This window comes from Oncorhynchus gorbuscha, linkage group LG02 (assembly GCF_021184085.1).
Source record: "Oncorhynchus gorbuscha isolate QuinsamMale2020 ecotype Even-year linkage group LG02, OgorEven_v1.0, whole genome shotgun sequence".
In the NCBI taxonomy this organism is placed as follows: Eukaryota; Metazoa; Chordata; class Actinopteri; order Salmoniformes; family Salmonidae; genus Oncorhynchus; species Oncorhynchus gorbuscha.
The window spans coordinates 17,299,499-17,314,430 of NC_060174.1; the positions used below are offsets into that span (position 1 = coordinate 17,299,499).

At 44.1% G+C, this 14,932-nt stretch overlaps 1 long non-coding RNA gene across 1 annotated transcript; it reads right to left on the reverse strand.

Annotated features, from left to right (window-relative positions):
• Positions 1 to 10,670: 10,670 nt before the first annotated feature.
• LOC123997970 lies at positions 10,671 to 13,249 on the reverse strand. The gene is made up of 2 exons (XR_006832208.1): positions 11,473 to 13,249; positions 10,671 to 11,132 (listed from the first exon to the last, which is right to left on the reverse strand). It is a non-coding gene; the product is annotated as an uncharacterized LOC123997970 (long non-coding RNA).
• Between the last annotated feature and the right edge of the window lie 1,683 nt (positions 13,250 to 14,932).

The following is a 14,932-nucleotide window of genomic DNA, read 5'->3' on the forward strand; positions in this document are numbered from 1 at the left end:
GCCTGTCTGGGTTGGCGCCCCCCCCCCTTGGGTTGTGCCGTGGCAGAGATCTTTGTGGGCTATACTCGGCCTTGTCTCAGGATGGTAAGTTGGTGGTTGAAGATATCCCTCTAGTGGCGTGGGGGCTGTGCTTTGGCAAAGTGGGTGGGGTTATATCCTTCCTGTTTGGCCCTGTCCGGGGTGTCCTCGGATGGGGCCACAGTGTCTCCTGACCCCTCCTGTCTCAGCCTCCAGTATTTATGCTGCAGTAGTTTATGTGTCGGGGGCTAGGGTCAGTTTGTTATATCTGGAGTACTTCTCCTGTCCTATTCGGTGTCCTGTGTGAATCTAAGTGTGCGTTCTCTAATTCTCTCCTTCTCTCTTTCTTTCTCTCTCTCGGAGGACCTGAGCCCTAGGACCATGCCCCAGGACTACCTGACATGATGACTCCTTGCTGTCCCCAGTCCACCTGGCCATGCTGCTGCTCCAGTTTCAACTGTTCTGCCTTACTATTATTCAACCATGCTGGTCATTTATGAACATTTGAACATCTTGGCCACGTTCTGTTATAATCTCCACCCGGCACAGCCAGAAGAGGACTGGCCACCCCACATATGCTCTCTCTAATTCTCTCTTTCTTTCTCTCTCTCGGAGGACCTGAGCCTTAGGACCGTGCCCCAGGACTACCTGACATGATGGCTCCTTGCTGTCCCCAGTCCACCTGACTGTGCTGCTGCTCCAGTTTCAACTGTTCTGCCTTATTATTATTCGACCATGCTGGTCATTTATGAACATTTGAACATCTTGGTCATGTTCTGTTATAATCTCTACCCGGCACAGCCAGAAGAGGACTGGCCACCCCACATAGCCCGGTTCCTCTCTAGGTTTCTTCCTAGGTTTTGGCCTTTCTAGGGAGTTTTTCCTAGCCACCGTGCTTTTACACCTGCATTGTTTGCTGTTTGGGGTTTTAGGCTGGGTTTCTGTACAGCACTTTGAGATATCAGCTGATGTACGAAGGGCTATATAAATAAATTTGATTTGATTTGATTTTGATTTGGCATCCATAAGTCTAAATATTCCTGTTACATTGCACAACCTTCAATGTTGTGTCATAATTACGTATAATTCTGGCAAATTAGGCAGTGAGCGCAAGAGACGTGACACTATTTCACCTGGTTAATATTTCCTGCTAACCTAGATTTCTTTTAGCAAAATATGCAGGTTTAAAAATATATACTTCTGTGTATTGATATTATGAAAGGCATTGACGTTTAATGTTAGGTACAGTCGTGCAACGATTGTGTTTTTTTCGCAAATGAGCTTTTGTTAAATCATCCCCCGTTTGGCGAAGTTGGTTGTCTTTGTTAGGAAGAAATAGTCTTCACAGAGTTCGCAAAGTGCCAGGTTAGCAGGCAATATTAACTAAATATGCAGGTTTAAAAATATATACTTGTGTACTGATTTTAAGAAAGGCATTGATGTTTATGGTTAGGTACACATTGGAGCAAGACAGTCCTTTTTCTAGAATATGCACTGCATCGATTATATGCAACGCAGGACATTAATATCATCAATGTGTAGTTAACTAGTGATTATTATTGATTGATTGTTTTTTATAAGATAAGTTTAATGCTAGCTAGCAACTTACCTTGGATTCTTACTGCATACTGCATTCGCGTAACAGGCAGTCTCCTCGTGGAGTGCAATGTAATCAGGTGGTTAGAGCGTTGGACTAATTAAAAAGGATAAATAAAGGTGTTAAAAAAATAAAGTTAAAAAATAAAAATAGGCCAAATCGGTGTCCAAAAATACCTGAAAAAAACCTGAGAATCGGCCCTAATTAAACCGGCCATTCCGATTAATCGGTCGACCTTTAATATTGAAGCAACATCAAGACATGTCAGGGCGTTAACTAGAGGTCGACCGATTGATCGGTATGGCCGATTACTTAGGGCCCATTTCGAGTTTTCATAACAATCAATTTTACACCTATTTTGCCGATTATTTTTAAATATTTTTTTACACCATTATTTAACAAGGCAAGTCAGCTAAGAACACATTCTTATTTTCAATGACGGCCTCGGAACGGTGGGATAACTGCCTCGTTCAGGGGCAGAACGACAGGTTTTTACTTTGTCAGCTTGGGGGATCCAATCTTGCAACCTTACAGTTAACTAGTCCAACGCAATAACGACCTCAAATCAAAATCTAATCTAATTTGATTTGTCACATACACATAGTTAGCAGATGTTAGTGCGAGTGTAGCGAAATGCTTGTGCTTCTAGTTCCGACAATGCAGTAATAACCAACAAGTAATCTAGCTAACAATTCCAAAACTACTACCTTATAGACACAAGTGTAAGGGGATAAAGAATTTGTACATAAAGATATATGAATGAGTGATGGTACAGAGCGGCATAGGCAAGATACAGTAGATGGTATTGAGTGCAGTATATACATATGAGATGAATATGTAAACAAAGTGGCATAGTTAAAGTGGCTAGTGATACATGTATTACATAAGGATGCAGTAGATGATATAGAGTACAGTATATACGTATACATATGAGATTAATAATGTAGGGTATGTAAACATTATATTAGGTAGCATTGTTTAAAGTGGCTAGTGATATATTTTACATCATTTCCCATCAATTCCCATTATTAAAGTGGCTGGAGTTGAGTCAGTGTGTTGGCAGCAGCCACTCAATGTTAGTGGTGGCTGTTTAACAGTCTGATGGCATGGGATAGAAGCTGTTTTTCAGTCTCTCGGTCCCAGCTTTGATGCACCTGTACTGACCTCGCCTTCTGGATGATAGAGGGGTGAACAGGCAGTGGCTCGGGTGGTTGCTGTCCTTGATGATCTTTATGGCCTTCCTGTGACATCGGGTGGTGTAGGTGTCCTGGAGGGCAGGTAGTTTGCCCCCGGTGATGCGTTGTGCATACCTCACTACCCTCTGGAGAGCCTTACGGTTGTGGGCGGAGCAGTTGCCGTACCAGGCGGTGATACAGCCCGACAGGATGCTCTCGATTGTGCATCTGTAGAAGTTTGTGAGTGCTTTTGGTGACAAGCCAAATTTCTTCAGCCTCCTGAGGTTGAAGAGGCGCTGCTGCGCCTTCTTCACGATGCTGTCTGTGTGGGTGGACCAATTCAGTTTGTCTGTGATGTGTACGCAGAGGAACTTAAAACTTACTACCCTCTCCACTACTGTTCCATCGATGTGGATAGGGGGGTGTTCCCTCTGCTGTTTCCTGAAGTGCACAATCATCTCCTTAGTTTTGTTGACGTTGAGTGTGAGGTTATTTTCCTGACACCACACACCGAGGGCCCTCACCTCCTCCCTGTAGGCCGTCTCGTCGTTGTTGGTAATCAAGCCTACCACTGTTGTGTCGTCTGCAAACTTGATCATTGAGTTGGACCTGCCTCTTGTTGCACTCCACAAGGAGACTGCCTGTTATGCAAATGCAGTAAACTAAGGTAAGTTGCTAGCTAGCATTAAACTTATCTTATAAAAAACAATCAATCAATCATAATCACTAGTTAACTACACATGGTTGATGATATTACTAGATATTATCTAGCGTGTCATGCGTTGTGTATAATCTGACTGAGCATACAAGCATCTAAGCATCTGACTGAGCGGTGGTAGGCAGAAGCAGGCGCATAAACACTCATTCAAACATCACTTTCGTGGGTTTTGCCAGCAGCTCTTCGTTGTGCGTCAAGCATTGCGCTGTTTATGACTTCAAGCATATCAACTCCGGAGATGGGGCTGGTGTAACCGAAGTGAAATGGTTGGCTAGTTTGCGCGCGCTAATAGCATTTCAAACGTCACTTGCTCGCTCTGAGCCTTGGAGTGGTTGTTTCCCTTGCTCTGCATGGGTAACGCTGCTTCGAGGGTGGCTGTTGTCGTTATGTTCCTGGTTCGAGCCCAATGAGGAGCGAGACGGAAGCTATACTGTTACACTGGCAATACTAAAGTGCCTGTAAGAACATCCAATAGTCAAAGGTTAATGAAATACAAATGGTATAGAGAAATAGTCCTATAATTCCTATAATAACTACAACCTAAAACTTCTTACCTGGGAATATTGAAGACTCATGTTAAAAGGAACCACCAGCTTTCATATGTTCTCATGTTCTGAGCAAGGAACTTAAACGTTAGCTTTCTTACATGGCAAATATTGCACTTTTACTTTCTCCAACACATTGTTTTTGCATTATTTATGTTCGTGGGTGAACAGGGAGTACAGGAACGCACCCTTGTGGGGCCCCAGTGTTGAGGTTCAGCGGGGTGGAGATGTTGTTACCTACCCTCACCACCTGGGGGTGGCCCGTCAGGAAGTCCAGTACCCAGTTGCACAGGGCGGGGTCGAGACCCAGGGTCTCGAGCTTGATGATGAGTTTGGAGGATACTATGGTGTTAAATGCTGAGCTATAGTCGATGAACAGCATTCTCACATAGGTATTCCTCTTGTCCAGATGGGTTAGGGCAGTGTGCAGTGTGGTTGAGATTGCATCGTCTGTGGACCTATTTGGGCGGTAAGCAAATTGGAGTGGGTCTAGGTTGTCAGTTAGGGTGGAGGTGATATGGTCCTTGACTAGTCTCTCAAAGCACTTCATGATGACGGAAGTGAGTGCTACGGGGCGGTAGTCGTTTAGCTCAGTTACCTTAGCTTTCTTGGGAACAGGAACAATGGTGGCCCTCTTGAAGCATGTGGGAACAGCAGACTGGGATAAGGATTGATAGAATATGCCCGTAAACACACCAGCCAGCTGGTCTGCGCATGCTCTGAGGGCGCGGCTGGGGATGCAGTCTGCGCCTGCAGCCTTGCGAGGGTTAACACGTTTAAATGTTTTACGTCGGCTGCAGTGAAGGGGAGGCCGCATGTTTTGGTTGCGGGCCGTGTCAGTTGCACTGTATTGTTCTCAAAAGCGGGCAAAAATTTATTTAGTCTGCCTGGGAGCAAGACATCCTGGTCCGTGACGGGGCTGGTTTTCTTTTTGTAATCCGTGATCGACTGTAGACCCTGCCACATACCTCGTGTCTGAGCCGTTGAATTGCGACTCTACTTTGTCTCTATACTGATGCTTAGCTTGTTTGATTGCCTTGCGGAGGGTATAGCTACACTGTTTGTATTCGGTCATGTTTCCGGTCACCTTGCCCTGTTTAAAAGCAGTGGTTTGCGCTTTCAGTTTCACGCGAATGCTGCCATCAATCCACGTTTTCTGGTTTGGGAATGTTTGGGAACGACATCTTCAATGCACGTTCTAATGAACTCGCTCACCGAATCAGCGTATTCTTCAATGTTGTTGTTGGACGCAGTGCGGAACATATCCCAGTCCACGTGATGGAAGCAGTCTTGGAGCATGGAATCAGATTGGTCGGACCAGCGTTGAACAGACCTGAGCGCGGGAGCTTCTTGTTTTAGCTTCTGTCTGTAGGCAGGGAGCAACAAAATGGAGTTGTGGTCAGCTTTTACGAAAGGAGGGCGGGGGAGGGCTTTATATGTGTCACGGAAGTTAGAATAGCAATGATCCAAGGTTTTACCAGCCCTGGTTGCGCAATCAATATGCTGATACAATTTAGGGAGTCTTGTTTTCAGATGAGCCTTGTTAAAATCCCCAGCTACAATGAATGCAGCCTCAGGATATGTGGTTTCCAGTTTGCAAAGAGTCAAATAAAGTTAGTTCAGAGCCATCGATATGTCTGCTTGGTGGGGAATATATACGGCTGTGATTATAATCGAAGAGAATTCCCTTGGTAGATAATGCGGTCGACATTTGATTGTGAGGAATTCTAAATCAGGTGAACAGAAGGACTTGAGTTCCTATATGTTGTTGTGACCACACCACGTCTCCTTAACCATAAGGCATGCGCCCCCGTCCCTCTTCTTTCCAGAAAGATGTTTGTTTCTGTCGGCGCGATGCATGAAGAAACCAGCTGGCTGCACCGATTCCGTTAGAGTCTCTCGAGTGAGCCATGTTTCCGTAAAGCAAAGAACGTTAGTCTCTGATGTCCCTCTGGAATGCTACCCTTGCTTGGATTTCATCAACCTTGTTGTCAAGAGACTGGATATTGGCGAGAAGTATGCGATGTGACCGTCTCTGGAGCCTGACCAGAAGACCGCTTCGTTTCCCTCTTTTACGACATCTTTGTTTTGGGTCGCAGGCTGGGATCCATTCCGTTGTTCTGGGTGAAAGGCGGAACACAGGATCCGCTTTGGGAAAGTCATATTCCTGGTCGTACTGATGGTGAATTGACTTTTCTCATATATTCAGTAGTTCTTCCTGACTGTATGTAATGAAACTTAAGATTACCTGGAGTACCAATGTAAGAAATAGCACGTAAAAAAAACTGCAGTTTCCTAGGAACGCGAAGCAAGGCGGCCATCTCTGTCGGCGCCGGAAGTAGAACCCAGTCATCAGAGGATTTGCAATAATCTGTATTATTTTCCAGTGGAGGAGTGCAAAGGGTATGAATGTGGGGGGTGTTCATAGACAAAACAAAGGCCTTAAAAATGTCCACAATCTTCTCGGCCACATGTCATTAGTACACACCACCTCAATACAGCTCAACTAACAATACACAACTTGCAAGCAACCTCCCTTTTAATTAAAATGTCAACCCAAATACTTCTGGCAGGGCAATAATAGTCCAGCACTAATGAACGTCAACAGGAAGTGCATTTGAAAAATAGAAAGTCTGCTGGAGTGTAAAGCACTGGAACGATAGAGGGAAGCAAAAGAGAGAGAGAGATCTTAGCTGTGGTCTTCGGACTTGCAGTTGTCCTGTCTGACCGCCCGATGGTTTGTATGTCAAAGCTTCGAAACAATGTTGCTACTAATCCATTGATCCACAACCGGTGCGGTCCCAAACCATGACAACCACGACCTAGAGCGGTCACACCGATGAGTGAGTTAAATACTTTATTAACTATTGTGAAAATAAACAAAACGTATGCAGCATAGCATACACAATTAAACTGTCGCACCAACCCAGAGCTCCTCCCATGAAAAAGCTGTCTTTATTTCCTCCTTCCTTACTGCTGATGCGCTCTTAAAGTGGCAACGCACAGTGAACGCTCCATGCAGGATTTCGCCACAGTATTGCCTCGGAGGACAGTGTCTTCCAGAAAAGTATCATATGACTGAAATGCATTTTTTGACAAAAATGGTCAATAATCAGGATAAAACGCTCTTCAAAGTGCTCCTCGCACACAGCGCAACCCCCTTTCTTCAGGTCCTCAAAGAACTTCTGCAGACTAATGTTTCTCAGACTGCAGACACCTCTTCAATCAAAACTGATACTCCTCTGAGACACCAGCTTAACCATTGCCTGATTAGCAAAAGTCCCAATAACGGAGAACATATTATAGAATAAAAAGACCCACACTTTATCCTGCCCTATGAAACATTACAACAAAGACCCAAACTTTATCCTATGAATGATTCAGTTGCTGCCCTCTTAAACCTTATAGATGTGTTAAAGCTCTGCTCGAATGTTACACATGAAGCTCTACACTCAAATGAAATGTATTTTTCACCATTATCCTATTGAGGGGTGCATGCACAATGTGATCAAATGCTCTACTATCATGGTTCTGATAGGTTCTATATTTTTCACCATTTTAACAGGCATTTAATAAACGTACAACCTTTAGAGTTGTGTCCATTTCCTGAAGATGCATATCATTATAGTAGACTATATTTTGTGGTATTCTTACTTAATCTGATCATAGGGCAACAGAACATAAGTAGTTGCCTGTCATGTATTGTCATATATTGTCATGTCTTGTCCCTGTGCTTTCTCTTCTATTCGTTTCCCCCTGCTGGTCTTATTAGGTTTCTTTCCCTCTCTCTATCCCTCTCTCTCTCTATCGTTCCGTTCCTGCTCCCAGCTGTTCCTCATTCTCCTAACGACCTCGTTTACTCTTTCACACCTGTCCCCTATTTTGCCCTCTGATTAAGTCTCTATTTCTCTCTCTGTTTCTGCTTCTGTCCTTGTCGGATCCTTGTTTGCTGTGCTGTGTTCTTGTTCCGTCCTGTCGTGTTTTGCCTTCATCAGATGCTGCGTGTGAGCAGGTGTCTCTGTCAGCTACGGCCTGCGCCTACCCGAAGGGACCTGCAGTCTGTGGCCGCTTATCCTGTTATTCCCCTCTACAAACTAGAGGATTTCTGTTATCCCCGTTTGGACATTTCCTGTTAAGGATTCAGGATTTGTTATTTTCTGTTTGGACTTGAATAAACTCAGTTTCTGTTAAGTCGCTTTTGGGTCCTCACTCACCTGCATAACAGTTGCCTATAATATGTTTTACAGACATCTACAATACTTTAAGAGGTACTTAATGGTGTTCCACAACTCAATAAAATACTTTGGAAAGACCCAGTGTCACAAATGGCTTCTATTGATTGTGCAGCATACCCTGGGATGGCCCTGGATGTAATATGGCTGGGCACATTAGTTTACCAATGTTAGCTAGCCATGCTGCCTCATGCTAGTTGTGTTAAACCCAGCGATAGATTTGTTTCATTACTGGTAGCTAGCATGTTTTATCTATCAGTGAACATTGCTTTGGTGATTGATTCAATGGATAGTCATGGATACAGCACTCTACTGATTATACAACCAAAGACGTGTGCCTCAACATGCAATAATTACTCCAAATGCACCTTTATTATTTATTACATACCTTTCAACGTCTGTTGGAAACTGGAAAAGGGATTTTCCTCCCTTCCATTTACAGTAAACAAGGTATTTATTGATGACATGTTTCTTATCGGGGAAAAAAGTTGATTCACAGAAGAGGTACTAGTAGTGGGAAAACATGCAAAGAAATCAAATTCTCGATTTTTAAGTCCAGTACGTTGGGGTGAATTAGCTAACCAGCTACCGCCAAGAAGAGGATGGAGACCATTTGTGCCTTACTGAATATGCATTATGTTCATTAGGAAAACACCCACTATCTAGTGCACTCATCCTACACAAAGTAATCTCTATAAACAATTAGGTAAGTCAAGTCTACTGAACTTTGTGCACTATGTTATAGATTCTAGTTTTGGAAATCAAATGTTTGAGAAAATTAGCCAAATGTCAGCCAAAATCCATCTAGCTCAATCTTCTCCCACGGCCGGCAAACGGGCTTCCTATCACTGTCATATTTGGTAGTGAGAGGAAACGCAAACCGGATGTCTCACATTTATACATATCCCTCTCATCTATCTTTGGCTGTGCCACTTGGGAGATGCTAACCGTACTATTTGTGACGTGAATTTAATATATCCTTATGGATCATAGTGTGAATATAGTTAGTATACCAAACGTTTCCGGATGCGGTACTAAATTCGCCAAAACATGAGCTATACACGCAGAGGACACTATTTTCGTACTTTAGGGCCCATAATGCAATTCTTCAGGAAATTGCCGTGGCTTCACCGCAGTCGAAGTACAACGAGAGCGGATACAAATTCATTGCTTTAACCAATTATGACAAATGTTAAGAAAATGTTGAGCAATGTAATAAAGTAATTATAAAGTAATTACTTTTCAAATAAGTTACCTTACACGTTATATTGGTTTACAATGTCAGCTACGCTGTCCTTACGAACCACATAGCGTATCAGTACAGCAGCATTAGGTACCGGTATGTTGTTAGCTAGCACCTAACGTTAGTTAATATAACTATAGGCTAACTAACTACCCAACGTTTATTTACTTGATTATTCCCGTCACTCTTAGATTCGCTGAATGGTATAGTCGTTGGGCGTTCCCAATGGACATTGCGGGGCTTTCGTAAGTTCGCTCTGGCTATCTACTCCGATTTCAGAACACTCGTCTGAGTGTACCAGAGCGCAGAATAATGAATTTACGAGCTCTCAACACCTGTTGAATATGGCTGGTGTCGGTAAACGTCGGCAAAAATAGCTCAATTAAATTGCTGCCAGCAGCACAGTTAATCACCTACGCTCTGGATAACAAACTGCCGAACCAGCTCTGATAGGACGGCTAAAGTAGTAGCTAGCTAACGTTAGCGTTGGTGCTTGACTCCCGTTGTAACTTGGTCAGGACGCTCAAATCAACCCTACTACTCCGCCCGAACGTAGTGTGCGCTCCGAACGTGAAACGCTCTGCATTTACATACCAACAATGCTCTGAATTTACGAGCGCACTCTTGCAGTACAGATTGAATTTAACACACCCGAAGTCGTAAAATATATCTAGTAAATGTGTTATGCTAACAAGAGGTTGCATAGCAACTGCATCAACTTCCGGTAGACAGTCTAACCGCTTGTACGCTCAAATGAATTTGAAAACTGAAAGCATGCTATTCGTTTACAGTATAACGTTACTAAAATGAATAGTATGTTGTATATACTCGTTAAATATGTAGTATACAGTATTGTAATGAAACAGCAGGGAGCAGATCTCGACCCCAAGGTCTGGCGCGCTATCGACTGTGCTGCAAAAGCATGCTCGTGCGGCAGAGTCGATTTCCTCGCTTAGAAACCCAGGGTCATTACAGTATGTTTGTCTGGGTAATCGAACAGTTTAGGACTCCCATTTACAACCGGAAATGACTTTTCGTAGGTTTGGAGAGCATGTGTCACCCTAAGTGGTGTGTTTTTAGGGAATTGTTGATGAATAACTACCAGAGAGGGAGACCAAATCAAGAAGCTGGACAGAGTGGAATCAAGTATAGCAAAAAGGCAGTTTATTTAGTCAAAAGATATCTTGTCCTACAGTTTTAGCGTGCACGGACCTAATCATATGGGGCGGCAGGGTAGCCTAGTGGTTAGAGCGTTGGACTAGTAACCGAAAGGTTGCAAGTTTGAATCCCCAAGCTGACAAGGTACAAATCTGTCGTTCTGCCCCTGAACTGGCAGTTAACCCATTGTTCCTAGGCCGTCATTGAAAATAAGAATTTGTTCTTAACCTTCTTGCCTAGTAAAATAAAGGTAAAAATATGGCTCGGAAGGAGTCAGCTGAAAAGGGTCCCTAAACAGAGTGTGTAGCGGATTTTGTATATAGAATGACGTAGGTTGATTCTTGTAGTTCTGTCTTCTGACTGGTTGGTGAAGGTTGGGGGCGGGTCCTGACCGAGCCTGTGCAGGAGCCTCATTGGTGCCCCGTGAAGTCGTCCGATCCTGGCTCCTGCCCAGTTGAAGAGGGGGTGGAGTGTGTGTGTGTGCTTATGCAAGAAGGTGTTTGTGTGTCAGGGAATCGTGAGATAAGGGGAACTGAGAGGGGCAGTTTATGGCTGGGTGTGTTGTGCAAGCTTTAATCCTATGGTCAAAAACAGGCTCTTAAAGCAGCCTATATGTGCTTGATATATGAGCTATGTGTATGAATATATGTATATATGACAGAATCTCTTGTTCTAAACGTAGCCATGTCCAAATACATTTCAGTTATATCTTCAGACAGCTATGAACAGAGCATACGCCGCTAGCAAGGTAGACAGCTTTTAAACGTTTGCAAGTTAGCTAGCTACCTTTCTCTGGATTTCCCACACGTTGATGAAGTTTTTCCCGAGTTGGGCTCCGAGGATGTACTCTCCATTCAAAACTGTGAGGGACCTCGAAGAAGTATTACCACCTCGATAGGCCAAGAGATTTGTACCAGAATGGAGTTCAAGAATGGCACAGTTCCATAGCTGTCCAGCCGAATCGGCACATAAAACTATTTCCATAGGCGCTGACATCTTGGAAGAGAGCGCGTGTTGTTTTCACTGGTTGGATTGAAAGTGAAGATTATGTACTGCGCATGCGTTCATTATGTACTAAAGCGAAGCTATATAAGCCTTAGGTATCATCAGGTATCACCAGTTTACGTGATGAAGCCAAGTGGCTATAAATAAGTAGGCTGAGGGTTGCCCCTTTGGCTAATCATTAGCTAGATCATAAACTCAAGTCTAAATATTGCTAGTTAGCAACATATTGATGACTTGAATGTCCCCTGAAAAAACATTGCACTGGCACTTAGGCAACCAAGGACCATGTACTGTGAATATAATGTAGGACTACCTTTGTTACATTTAGCCCCAGTCTTACCTATGCATCCAACGCCTTTAGAAAGCCCTAACACGCATTAACCATTCCGCTGCTAAAAACTGATTCTAAAATTGTGCATTTGACAAATTTGTTGGATTTAAGTGTAGACTGGTACTAGAAAGCTCCAGGATCCTCCTCTTTTAACAGTGGCCATCAAAACTGCTCTCAAAGGTGTTTTCCTGCAACTGCATTAAGAACGTTGTACAATGACTGGGCATATATATTTCTCTCCATGTGAGGTACTGTTGGAGGAAATTATAGTTGAAATGATTAATAATGTATACATTTCAATTAGAACCATTTCTTCTAATTCTATTATGTATGGGCTCTTGGTTAAGCTGTTACTGAAAATGTAAGCAAAACGAATTAATTGTCTGTACCTCTCGGGCGGTTTAAGGGAGAGAGAGCACGTATCTTTTCTGACAGATAAGAATGGTCCTTGACGTACCATTTGTGGAAGAGAAGATATCTTTTAGACAGATTGGAATGTCTGGTTTATGAGGGGAGTAGAAAAATCTCCAGACCTAAAAACCCTGGGCTATTGTGAGAATCGGAGAGAGTGTGGGAAACTGATGATGTCATTTTCAGTTTATAACCTGTGGAAATATGTGTATGTGGTTAGTACTCTCTTGAAATAAACGCTGTTACCTTTGGCTTTTAAGACTGGTCTCAATCTACTTCATGCATAATTAATGAACTTACAACTCATTAATGAATTAGAATGAGTGAGAATCTGGTTTTGGCTACAAAACATACAGGAATTTAGAAATTCCACTATCAGGTACTTGCAATTTCAATGCGACTCGACAGGAGTATTATTTTCTTGCATATATGCGACAGGCTGAACAATTACTTACGTCAACTATGTGGTTGTCTGATTTTGTTGTCGCTTACTCATGTTGTTGGCTGTGGAAAATTAAATGTGGACAACTATTAGATCATTCAAATAACCAAAAGGTACAGAGTCTCAGCTCCGCCTGGTGCCAGTTCTCGACCCCGGAGGGACCCGGTCCAATTCAACTCACGGGCCTAGCTCAACAGTATGTAAGCAATGTGTGAGTTAGCTATTCTCTGCTTCAGATGACAAGGGTTGGGATGGACAACTGGTGGCCCGCAATGTGGCCCCCCTTTACTCAGTACTTTGTAGGAGAAACTTTAGCAGTGATTACAGCCTCAAGTGTTGGCGCCCCCGGCCCCCCGGGTTGTGCCGTGGCGGAGATCATTGTGGGCTATACTCGGCCTTGTCTCGAGATGGTAAGTTGGTTGTTGAAGATATCCCTCGAGTGGTGTGGTGGCTGTGCTTTGGCATAGTGGGTGGGGTTATATCCTTCCTGTTTGGCCCTGTCCGGGGGTGTCCTCAGATGGGGCCACAGTGTCTCCTGACCCCTCCTGTCTCATTCTTCTGTATTTATGCTGCAGTAGTTTATGTGTCGGGGGGCTAGGGTCAATGTGTTATATCTGGAGTACTTCTCCTGTCCTATTCGGTGTCCTGTGTGAATTTAAGTGTGCTCTCTAATTCTCTCTCTCTCTCTTTCTTTCTCTCTCTCTCGGACCATGCTTCAGGACTACCTGACATGATGACTCCTGGCTGTCCCCAGTCCACCTGGCCGTGCTGCTGCTCCAGTTTCAACTGTTCTGCCTTATTATTATTGGACCATGCTGGTCATTTATGAACATTTGAACATCTTGGCCATGTTCTGTTATACTCTCCACCCGGCACAGCCAGAAGAGGACTGGCCACCCCACATAGCCTGGTTCCTCTCTAGGTTTCTTCCTAGGTTTTGGCCTTTCTAGAGAGTTTTTCCTAGCCACCGTGCTTCTACACCTGCATTGCTTGCTGTTTGGGGTTTTAGGCTGGGTTTCTGTACAGCACTTTGAGATATCAGTTGATGTACGAAGAGCTATATAAATACATTTGATTTGAAGTGTTCTTGGGTATGATGCTACAAGCTTGGCACACCTGTATTTGGGCAGTTTCTCCCATTCTTCTCTGCAGATCCTTTCATGCTCTGTCAGGTTGGATGGGGAGCATCGCTGCACAGCTATTTTCAGATCTCTCCAGAGATGTTTGATCAGGTTCAAGTCCGGGCTCTGGCTAGGCCACTCAAGGACATTCAGAGACTTGTCCCGAAGCCACTCCTGCGTTGACTTGGCTGTGTGCTTAGGGTCGCTGTCCTGTTGGAAGTTGACCCTTTGCCGCCAGTCTGAGGTCCTGAGTGCTCTGGGGCAGGTTTTCATCAGGAATCTCTGTTCAGCTTTTCCTTGATCCTGACTAGTGTCCCCGTCCCTGCTGCTGAAAAACATCCTCACAGCATGTTGCTGCCACCACCATGCTTCACGTAGGAATGGTGCCAGGTTTCCTCCAGACGTTACACTTGAGCATTCAGGCAAAATAGTTCAGTCTTGGTTTCATCAGAACAGAGAATCCTGTTTCTCATGGTCTGAGACTCCTTTCGGTGCCTTTTGGCAAACTCCAAGTGGGCTGTCATGTGCCTTTTACTGAGTAGTGGCTTCTGTCTGGCCACTGTACCATAAATGCCTGATTGGTGGAGTGCAGCAGATATGGTTGTCTTTCTACAGAAGGTTCTCCCATCTACACAGAGGATCTCTGGAGCTCTGTCAGAGTGACCACCGGGTTCTTGGTCACCTCCCTGACCAAGCCCTTCTCCCCTGATTGCTTAGTTTGGCCGGGCGGCCAGCTCTTGGAAGAGTCTTGGTGGTTCCAAACTTCTTCCAATTTAGGAATGATGGAGACCACTGTGTTATTGGGGACCTTCAATGCTGAATACATGTTTTGCAACCCTTCCCCAGATCTGTGCCTCGACACAATCCTGTCTCGGAGCTCTACGGACAATTCCTTCAACCTCATGGCTTGGTTCTTGCTCTGACGTGCTGTCAACT